Source organism: Pygoscelis adeliae, unplaced genomic scaffold, assembly GCF_000699105.1.
Source record: "Pygoscelis adeliae isolate BGI_AS28 unplaced genomic scaffold, ASM69910v1 Scaffold504, whole genome shotgun sequence".
Taxonomy (NCBI): domain Eukaryota; kingdom Metazoa; phylum Chordata; class Aves; order Sphenisciformes; family Spheniscidae; genus Pygoscelis; species Pygoscelis adeliae.
In genome coordinates this window covers 135,192-146,340 of record NW_008824555.1, presented here as the reverse complement: position 1 = coordinate 146,340, position 11,149 = coordinate 135,192, and the positions used below count along the sequence as shown (strand labels likewise).

At 44.9% G+C, this 11,149-nt stretch overlaps 1 long non-coding RNA gene across 1 annotated transcript; it reads right to left on the bottom strand.

Moving 5' to 3' along the window:
* Positions 1-4,753: 4,753 nt before the first annotated feature.
* Positions 4,754-10,591, bottom strand: LOC103915192. Its single transcript, XR_663513.1, has 3 exons — positions 10,460-10,591; positions 7,792-7,931; positions 4,754-4,903 (listed from the first exon to the last, which is right to left on the bottom strand). It is a non-coding gene; the product is annotated as an uncharacterized LOC103915192 (long non-coding RNA).
* Positions 10,592-11,149: the final 558 nt, after the last annotated feature.

Here is an 11,149-nt window from a genome sequence, read left to right as displayed (position 1 = left end):
GGAAGGAGAAAGGCAGAAAGAAGCAAAAAAGCTTAAAAACAGTCAAGATCGTACCGCAGGCTCCCAGCAGGACGGGGCACCGAGCCCCGAGCCACGCTCCCCCCCCCCGTCTGACAGAAGCGGAGCCTTTTTTAAGCTTTTGGGGCTGTTTCTGCCGGAGCTCCGAGCACCGCGAAGACGGCAGCTGCTGTTTGCCTTTGAACTAGAAAAACCTGTTGTGGAAAACCCCACCGCGAGTCCAGTTTTGTGCACCCCTCGGACACCTGAAATTCAAGGTATCTCACACCACAACACACACCCCCCCCCCAGGCCGAATTAAGGTTGTTAAAAAAAAACGCATAGCTGGAAAAAGGAGCACAGACATGGAGCGTTGACGCTGCATGTGCTGGTCGTACAGCACGAGTAGTTCCGTCGGGCGCAGGCCGGGCAGGACGAGGGCACCCGGCCTCGCCGCTCGCGTTGGGCCTTTTGTGCCCAGGACGTGACTCGCAGGATCTGACCCTTGCGAACGCCAGCTTCAATGGCAGTCGGACGAGGACCCTCCTCCTCTGCTTCCCCGTCTTTCCCACCGCCACGTGCCCTTGACTCAGGAGAGCTTTGCTGAGCTCTTATTTCCAGAGAACTTCTGTTCCTTCCGCTGCCTGCCATCTCATGTCGCCCGCAGGAATCGACCGCTACTTACACGAGAGGGATGCAGACCTGAGAACACAGACCCAGAAAGCAGGCTGCGGGGGAACACGGCCTCAGGAAGGACAAAGTGAAAGCTCTGGATAGGGCCGCAGGAAAAGTGGAACGCTCAGGATTTGGGGAAGGCAAAGTTGAAACCATAAGTACTAAAGATACCGTTTTTTCCAGTGCTACGTGTTTGGGAATCTGCCCCCACGGCCTTTTTCAAGATTAGGCTCCTCCACAGTGCCTCACCTCCATTTGTCCCTGCAGTCTCACACCCCGCAGGTGCAGAGGAAAAGGTCCTTCCCCCTGCCCAGGGCTCTCAGCAGCCCGTCATTCACCATCCTCTGACCTCCCGTTCCTCAAGCACCATTTCTGATCACGTCTTCCATTTAAACCTTATAATTATACCATGGTGTTTGATTTCTTGAAAAGAAATCACGACATGCAGGCTTCTTTCCCTCATTTTAGTTCCCTAAAACATATTTTTAGACTAACTAGTCCTCAAATAAAGGCCATTATGTTTCACCCTTTCCACTCGCCGTACCTCGACTAAACCTCCAAGCAGAGTCTACCTGCTGCGGGTCCAGGCCTATATTCTGCCTCCAGACGGACGCAGCTATGTGGGTTTAGGGAAAGGAAGCATCTATCCAAGTGAAAAGGGTGGGGCTGATCTATCTAACCCAGGAGCCTGGGAAGCTGTGGCACGGCTAGATAAGAAGAGGGGGGAAAAGGCATGAGGTGGCAAAGGAGCCCGGGCTTCGTGCCAGCCTCTCCGGAGAGGAGAGGTTGTGACAGCAGCAGACAGTTGGTCTCCCCCGGTGGCTATCGCGGCAGAGCAGCACTCCCCATCTTCTTCCTGTATCTCTCCGCTCACAAGGCCGGCTGTTTCTATTTGCACGTCATCAGGCAACAGATGGGAAACTAGACAGTGCCATCCTCTCGCTTCTAGAAAAATCCTGGGGGGTGGGGGGGGGAAAGAGGTGGCATATATTGCAATACTGCAGTTACCGAAGGAAAAGACAGAACGTACCTCCTGATGGAAGCAAAGATGAGACAGACCACAGCTTTGGTTATTAGATCTTAGTAAACAAACAAAATGCCACCCATCAAACCAATCATCCCTATCTCTTCTAGCAAGGAGTGCTGCGAGATGTCTGATAAGGTGGAAACTCAGTCACGCAAGGAGGCACAATGATCTCTGCTCAGGACTGTCCTAAGGGCAGGGGAACATTCCAGAACAGCGGCAGCGTTAGGGGCATTTCTGAGAGTTAACAGCACTCACCAGAAGACAGTTCAAGTATTTCTCTGTTCACTTACAATCTTTCAACCTAAAGTTAAGTTTTAAACTAAACAAGGGTCCTCAAGCGTCTGTTCTCCTAACAGTTCTTCTCACCCCCGCTCCCACTGCAGAAACAAGGTAAAACCATACCTAGCTGATCTTTGAAACCTCGCTGCTGCTCTGTACACAGACATTTCTACAAGTCAAAGACACTCTTCCTGAAAATATTTCCTTCCTAAGGTCCATAGTAGGTATTAGCAAAGAAACAGGAAATGAAATGCAAGAAACAGAAATGGAGAAGGAACTACCAAAGTACAGGTGTTCAGGAGAACATAAAACTGAAATGAAAAGTAGTTATAAATGCCAAATAGAGGAGTTTTGACCATATTCTTTTTTCACTGACAGACTGGTAGCTCAACTTTTCTAGGAACCCTTCAGAGTCAGTCTTTCCAACCTAGAAATTCAAATTCACCTTTCAGTTTCTCTGCCACGCTGTCTTTTTAAAGGCACCATGATTTGAACCCAATACCCACAGCTGGAACAAACTAAAAATACTCACTCCTCTGTGCTGTTTTGTTTTAGCATAAAGGAGGTCACACAGCTGTGCCTCTGGTTGTTCTCACCGTATCTCATGTTATAAATATAGCAAGGAATACTGGAAAAAAAAAAAAAAATGAAGTGGATCGGCACAACTAAGCTAAGCACCACGCCGTCTCAAGTCCAAGTTCTGCTTTCACCAAATGCTTCCCTCAGGGTTTAAAAACCCACATTTTGCTTTAATATGTAGGAAGAGGCAAGAAAGCACCAGCTGTTACCTATCAAATGGGCTACAGCCATTCTAGCTCAGATGAGTTGCACTTTATCAGCCAGCCAAGTTTGTTTCATTTGCAACAAGAACAGGCCTTTCTGTATCCTTCCCCAACAGAGACACACACCACAGAGTAAGCGTTATAAAATTAAAGTTCCTACATTCCTGCAGGCTACACTCTAGCCTACGCAATGCAGTCATCTCCCCGTAATTAAGGTTCCTAATGATGTGCTGCATAGTAGCAGAAGTAACACAATCTTTTACAATTGCTCAAGGATCCAACTTCTCATCGTACTCTGCCTGCTCGTTTCCATTGCTTCTGCCGCAGCAGTTTCTGTGGCCTTCTCTCCTTGCACAGAAGGAGAGCTGACCTACCACACCACCAATTAACCATTCTCAGTTTTCAGAGCCTCAGAAAGCCAGTCATTTCATCACAATTAGCAAACACCCCAAAGCTTCAGAATCATCCAATGCACCTCATGGCTATGGACCGACCTATTCAGTGTGTTCCAGAAAGTCACCTTTTAACACTACAGCACTGTCCAGTTCCTCAGTATTTACAGGCACGCAGGAGAATAGTTCTGTGTCACAGGCTTGGCCTTCCCTTCCCCGTTGGACCTCTGAGTACACCCCACTACACATCCCAGAACTGCTACCCACCATTCTTTAGCTTCATGTCAGCGTCACTTGAGGAAGTGACAGGCAAACAGGAGACAGGTAAGGCCCAACACTCACCACTGCAGTCCTGTCATTCTGGTCCAGTGCTCAAGTCCTAGATGAGATTATATTTCTGGCTGTTTGCTATGGGTAGGAGGGAGACAGAGCTTAGATTTAAAGTCCTGATCAGCTGAGCATGAACGTGGAAGATCAAAGGGTCATTCAGCACACAAGCTAAGCTTTCCCTCATTGTCCTTGAACAAAATTCCTCTCACTCCAAACTGTGGAGTAAAATGCCTGCCTGTCTGCCTCCCACTCTAGCCCCAAGAGAGATGGCTGCATTTCACTACTGGACAGCTTCTGCACTCCAATGTTTTGAGATGAAAAGCTCTAAAGAGCAGCAAGATAAATAAAACTGCAGTTTATTAAAAGAGACTAACAGCTTATTCACCAGACCAGCCAAGCTATTTCACAGTCTGGTCATGCTTGCAGTGAAAACAGTGGGAGTTCTGGGAACAGAGCACAAGCCCTGCTAAGAGTAAGGAGACATTATGAAATAGATCATTTTCACTAAGTCATGGAAAAGCAGGAAGCCTCTCCTAATAGTATGAATCATCAATATACCAGAAAGAGCGCACTTAAAAGTAAACACTGATGTCCAGCGCTGCCAGCATCGTAATAAAGCATGTAAATGGATACGAGGAGACCAAGGAGAGCAAGTCAGTCAAGTACCGACAAATCAATTCAAAACAGGCAAGGGACTCAAAATTACAGCCATAATAAAGCATGTCTCATACCTGCTGCTGCAACATCCTCCGCTGCTGCTTGGGTTCCTTCTACCCACTACAAGAGCCATCTGATCATCCCACTGCTGTGACCCTGCAGCTTCTCCTGCTGGAAAACAGACACAGCAGGGACGAAGTTTATTACACTCTTTGGCATCCTTTCATCGTACACTTGGAGAAGTTTGGGAACGTGATTTCCAATTTTCTTTTACATCACCATTAGTGCTGATGGCATTCAGAGCAATCCCCTGCTTTGTGCCAGGCCGTGCATCTCTGCAGGAGCTGGCATTTGAAAGTTCAATGTGACACACAAAGGTTGTCTGCAGCGAGATACAGGACATCTAGGGGACACCAGGACTTCTGATCTATGCCGGCGGATCCCACTTATCTCATCCGAAGAGAGGATCTTGTTTCTCCTACCATGCCCAACCACATGGATTCGGGAGTTAGCCAACATCAGAGACTTCGTAAGATTTTGTGGAATAATACGGGCTGCATTAGATGCAAAACGTTCACCATTAAGGAATGACAGCTTGCTTAGGAGAATGTGTGTTAAAGGAACCTTTATGTTGTTAGGATAGGCAAACCCACGGTTTCTCAGTTTGCACAGAAGAGTGTCGGCGATTAGAGCTCTAGTTCACCCATCAGCTACCATCTGGCAAAGCACGGCAGCTCAGTCACGCAGCACTACCTTTCTATTTCCTGAAACCAAATTAGATTAGAAAGTGCCAGAAACACGATATAGGAAAAAAGTTTACATAAAGGGCTGTATTTGGCACAAGAATATTATTCCCTCACAGATACAAGGCAGTCCCAAGACAAGCTCCCCAAGAAGTGCTGCTGAACTTTTCCAGAACATGGAACTTACGAATTTGGAAGCACAGGTAAATAAAACTGTGTGGTAACAACTGGCACAATGTAATTAGGAAAAAATGCAGACGCTGAAGAAAATAACCTACTTGGCTCACCTCAGAACTCAGCAAGCCAGAAGTTCATATGGGAAGAAACTTTTTTTTTTTGCCATGAATAATTACAAAACCAGGAGTTTCAAAGGAAATCAGCAGTTCCAGCTGGCACATAAACCTTATCCTAGGAACAGCCATTTTGCAGCAGCGCACTTCTAACAGGACACAAGTCCCCAGAAAGCAGTAACATTGCTCACCCCAACCTTTACTTACCTGACAAATTTCTCCAAGTAAGACAATATGTTTTTTTCTAATTAGAGGTATAAAGGACAGCGATCATATCGCATAATACAAACTGGTGTAAAAGCTACTGCTCCCATCCTGTGATATGCTTCCTCCAGATATATCCTCCCATTCTCCATTGGCAATTTGCATTCAGTTTGGTGTTTCTTTGGCTCCTTCAGTTTTAAGGCAGAGCTAATCAGTCTCCTAGGAAACTAAGGGAAAGATAAACCTGCCTAAACAGAGGAGAAGCCAAATTGATACATATTTGATATCAGAGTAAATCAGGCCATCCCAGCAATGGTATTGCTCAATGTACCAAACTGGTAGTAGTTTGTTGTTGTCAAAACCGTTTTGCCAGGCTCCGGTTCTTACTTCCACCTTGTCTTACTACAATCTTCTCTCACTCCTTGTCTTAAGGTCGCTTATTTTCTTGACCTTTGGCTGAGCCTCCAGGTATACTCCACCCTTTAGTTTGGGGTGACATTTGGTTTCTCTGTCACCTGCCTCCTATTTTCACTCTGGATCTAGACAGTAGGCACATCCTAAATTATCCCTCTACCTCCACTACTGCAGGCAACTACCTGAGGCACAGAACATGGTGATTAGGGACCACTCTTTAATTAGTGGAGCAAGCAAAGACAAATTCTGTCCCTACTGTAGTCACATATAACCTGTTCTTAATATCCCCAAAGTTCTTACTACAATCAAGATATTCATGTCAGCTGGAAACTGAGCTGCAAAGTCTGTGGCTAGTTGCCCACAGTACCACAGTCAGTTTTATGAAAAAGAACTGCCCACAGGATGGGCTCAGAAATGCCAAACAGGATAAAGTTTCACCTTTACTTCCCACATCAGTGTCATTTTTAGTGACAAATGTTTCTTACACCTGTGAAAGTTTGTGTCATTGGGCTGAACAACATGAGCAGAGTTTTCCTTTAAGGAAGCATGCAGCCGACTTGATTGATTAGGAAGCAAGGCATTAACATCAGTGCCAGGCAGTTGGAGAGCACTGCCTAGACTGGAAGGAATGTATTAAAGGAGCAGATCACAAATCCAAAGGCAGACAAGAGAATCCAAAAAATAACCCATTTTGGCAGGAGCAGGACAAGGATGGCATAAAAATATCTGGACTATCAATAGAGTTTAGTCCTGCCAGGGCAAAACGTACTTTTATTGCAATGATTTAATAATTAGATTATACTACGAGACCCAGGGGAGGGAGGGAACCAGGAAGTGTGGCTATATTCAGCTGTAACTAAGTGAAAAACTTCTGCTTTCAGCAAAACTCAGACTGGGTCTTTTTTCCATTACAATTACAAAAAAAAAAGATGTGGGCCAAACTGGATTGACCTTGCTCCTGATGCCAGAAAACACAGACTCCGCTCAGATGTCTGCATGCCAGAGCCCCGGGGAAAGAGCGAGTGCATGAATTCTGTTCAAGTTTACTGAAACACCCCTATCCATCTACAGCTAGTTGTGTTCTGCAAGACTTCAGCTCAGTGCATGGTACATGGCCACAACTCTCTATACAGGGGTTTCTGTGACTATTTATGCTACAACTCAGTATCCATTCAAATCTAAACCAGCTTCAGGCTTTAAAAAAAAAAATAAGCACACACCTCCCCCAGCTGTTTGCTGAACTGTCTGCAAACACATCCTCTCAAAACTGGAGTCCTCCTGATGTGCAACAGCTGATGAGTTGGTTGGGTTTTTTTTACGTGAAAGTAAAAAATACTATGCCAATCTGGAAATAAATCCCACAGGCTAGACTAGCTTCAGCACTACGATTGTCTGAATCAAATACATTCGTTGCTGTTGGGTTTGCTTCTGAAGTGTACCAAGGCCCGCTGGAGAGCTGGCCTCTTCAGCTGTAAACACAAGTCAAGACTCAAAAAACCAGGGCCAAGCTCGTTGCTAGCCCAGGTTCCACAGCAGATTTTCTACCACGTTAAATTCCATGCCCAGCACCTTCTACCACTTGTATACACGTATCTGCATTTAACCTGTTTGCGCAGCACTGACTATACTTTGTCAAGAACCAAGTTCAAGCTTCTCAGCTAGTGACAGTCAGAATAATTTAGGCTCCAACCCCCGCTCAGAGCCAGGCCAATGCAGATCAGGTTGCGTTGTCCAAAATATATGTCCAAAAATACAGCCAGCAAACAGCAGCTGGCCCTCAGTTATTCTATAGTTAAAGTGCCCTTGTGAGAGACAGTGACCCACTCCCATATGGGTCTTTAAGACACATCAGATCGGATCAGGAATTCTTCAACTTTTATGTGCTTGGGTCAAGAGGTTCTCTGATGCTGCTCTTATTGCCCAGACCTACCACACCTAAAAACCAAACATTTAAAAATATTAAGCTGGAACCCAAACCAGGGGGAAGCCACCTCTACTCACCTTCTGAAGACGTGAAAGTGAAAGAAGCAGCCGTCCTGGATCTTCATATCTGTATAACAGTGCTCTGGATTTTTGCAGCACTTCATCATTATCCTAGTCTTTCTCTAACTCTAGGCCCCAGAGCTGGACTCAGATGATACCTAAAAGCAAGTAAGATTTATTCAAGTATAGCACTTCAGATATTTTTATAGTGTTTTTTCATTATATAGCTTTTCTCTCACTTGCCTTAAAACACGCTTAAGTAGGTAAAGTAGTTCTGCATCATAGCAAGTAACGCACAGAGCAATTAAAGTGAATGCTTTAACATTTACAAAGCACTTAGCAACTGAAAAACCTGAAGTACTTTACAAGCATTGCTTCTGCTTCTTAACAATTCCTACATAAGCAAGCCTACTTTATATTATCACTAACATAAGTGATGGCTATATTAAGATCCTGCAGGCAGCTCACTCAATGCCATGTCTCCAGAGCAAGTGGGAACCAAGGCAGGAGGCTAGAGTTTTAAACCTAATTTCAACCTATTGATGCCTGTACCTGTTTATGCAGATTGGTTTTGGTGAAAATTCCCTTTTCATTGCCTGTATTTTCTAAGATTCAGCAAGAGGTTGTCTTCATTTTTTTAAATACAACAGTGAATGTACCTACGCCTAAGTTCCAAAGCGAGGCTAAAGGCCTAGAGATTTCAACAGATTCAGTGAGATCTTCAGGGCCAAGGGATTTCAGGTAGCTAACTCTGCTGACATCAGTGGCAATCTAGCACCTACGTATATTCAATAACCAAGGATTTAAAAACCAAAAATCACTTTTGAGTGATTTAAAATGAAATTTCAAGTCATCAAGCACTTGCTAAACTTTCTTCTGGTGTAGCATCAGAAAATTCCCGATTTCCTACTTGGAAAATTCTGACAGAGCTAAGAGACTGCAAGTCTGTCTGAAGAACCTTATTAAAGGGAGCTTAACCCCAGTGGAGATCCTTATAAGCAGAAGCTACACCAGTTTTGCACCCCGAAGAAATAGCTCCCTCTCTTCCCAAGCCGATTCCCAATTTCGCCAGCTTGCTCAGCGTGAAGAAGTGGTTTCATGCACTGACATCTAGTGGCGATGCCAATACGGAAGGCACCTGTCGGCATAGCGCAACCTCAAGTTTCACATCCCTTTGTGTTCTTCCCCAGAACAGACCTGCAGTTTCAGCTCCCAACAAATGCCAGGGCTGGAGCTTCTTCAGTACCCACCGCTGGCACACGACCAAGGGCTGTACACATCCTTCACATACAACTTAGTGAAAAAATAGATTTTTATTTCTGCCATAAGCCTCCTAAGTTTAGGCTGGATTTTGAACTGAAGTGTAGTAGCGGTAAGTTAAATCCTTGCAGTCTGTTCTACTGGCAGATACACGCATACAGAAGAGTTCTTGCAAGCTCTGCTGTGGTCGTAACATGATCCGATCGTTGCTCTTCTGAGAGCGTGCGACAGCTTAGCAAACGTAAGGCCATCTTCCCTTCTCATTGCCCCCTTCCTCTCCACACAGTGGATACTCTAGGGTTAGGTCAATTCAATGTTCAAACTGCACAGAGGACTTACAGTTTGCATTACCATTTTAATTATCAGGAGACAATAAGCCAGCACGGGGCACTGGATTCCTGGCTTCTAGTCAAGTACTGCCACCTCTAGGAAAGTTATTAAACACCACCCACTTCTGTTTGCTTTGTTTCTCCAATAACATCCTGTTGGTGGTGATAAGTCCTGCTAATATGCATTAACATAAACAACTTATTTCAGACACGAGCTTCAGTAACAGCTAGAAGCTCTAATTAATATTTTATCTGATACAATTAAGTACTATAATTCTCATATAATGCAGAGTTTTCGAAAGGGAAATCCTTTAGCTATCATCAACAGGCAGCTATTTCAATGGGATGTGGTGATGTGCAACTTCTCACACGGTCATCGTATTCTTTCGTCTTCTTCATTCAAGCAAATCTGCAATTGAATTTGGATATTTGCAAGGTCCAAATATGTTATGTTAGAACCAGTCTTTAAGCTAATTGTCATTTTTCTACCACAGGCAGATTCCATTTAATGCAAGAAGAGATAACAGATGAAGAAGTTGCAATCTACAAGCTCTTTGAAACCTTTTATTGCTCCTAACTGCCCCACATTTCCATTAGAGCCCTTCATCAGTCTGCAACATTAGACACATTCACTCTTGTGAGGCCTGAGCTTTGTCTCATAGCAAATACAGGGGAGATGAGCAACTACAAAGTGTTCAGACTAACTCCTCCCTTTTCTTTCCATTAAGGAAGAGCGCACCACTTTTCTTTGTTCCCATTCCTCTTGCTCTTTGAGGCGACGCTTTAGTTCATCCCAAGTTTATCCTAAACATTTCAAGTCAGCCTAATAACTTGAGAGCATAATGCTCATTAGCCCAGCACTAGATTTTGGCTCAACTGCAATTTGAAATTCTATTACATTCCAGGCAGTCTTTTATTTTTCTTATCAAGTAGTAAGAATTCATGCATTTGTGCAGCAGTGTTTTCTCCCGCAGCCACCTTGCAGTAGGTTTGCAAATTAGTTCACTGAAATAACCAGACTGATTAATGAGTTGTTCACGCACCCACAGTTTTCCTGGGCTTAATGTGTACAATTTTCAGATCAAATGCATGCTTACTTGCAACCAATAGGTACACCTCCACTTCACATACCACACATACTGCTTCCCATTCCTCTCTGCTTGGGCAAAAGCAGAGGTATTTCATCTTGACTTCTTCAGAAGGTTTGCCTTTCAACATTTCACAGGAGATTGGATACACCTAGGAGCAATAACAACTTGGAATGAGAGAAGTGGTATTACTGGCATGACTAAGGATGACATGCACTCACAAGGATTAGAGGATTAGGCCCTGAGAATTTCATAATCCTGAAGATAACCATAGATGGAAAGAAATCATGTGTTCAACCAAATACTCTTATTTTTCCCCAGGTCTTTATGTAAAGAACTGTACTGTTGCTCCCAGACAGTGTTATCACATTAACGTTGTTGATATATTACGTTCAACCAGCCATCAGCCTAATCACAACCGGGGAAACGGCTCCCGCAGGGTGCTTGGCCTGTGCAGGGGACCACAGAGGGCCGAGCTTGCTGCCTCCCTGCTCCAGGCCAGCCGGAGGCCCGAGTCAGCCAGAGCCGCCTCCGGGGAGCTACAAGGTGCCTCATCAGCTCAGGGCAGGAACACGGCCAGCCTGTATTGGCCCGTGAGAGAACTACACGGGCAAAGCTTCACCAAAAAAAATCCCGTCCCGCCCCCCCGACGATATTTTGAGAGCGGAAAGATTAATTAGCGACATCAGCCTTTCCGCA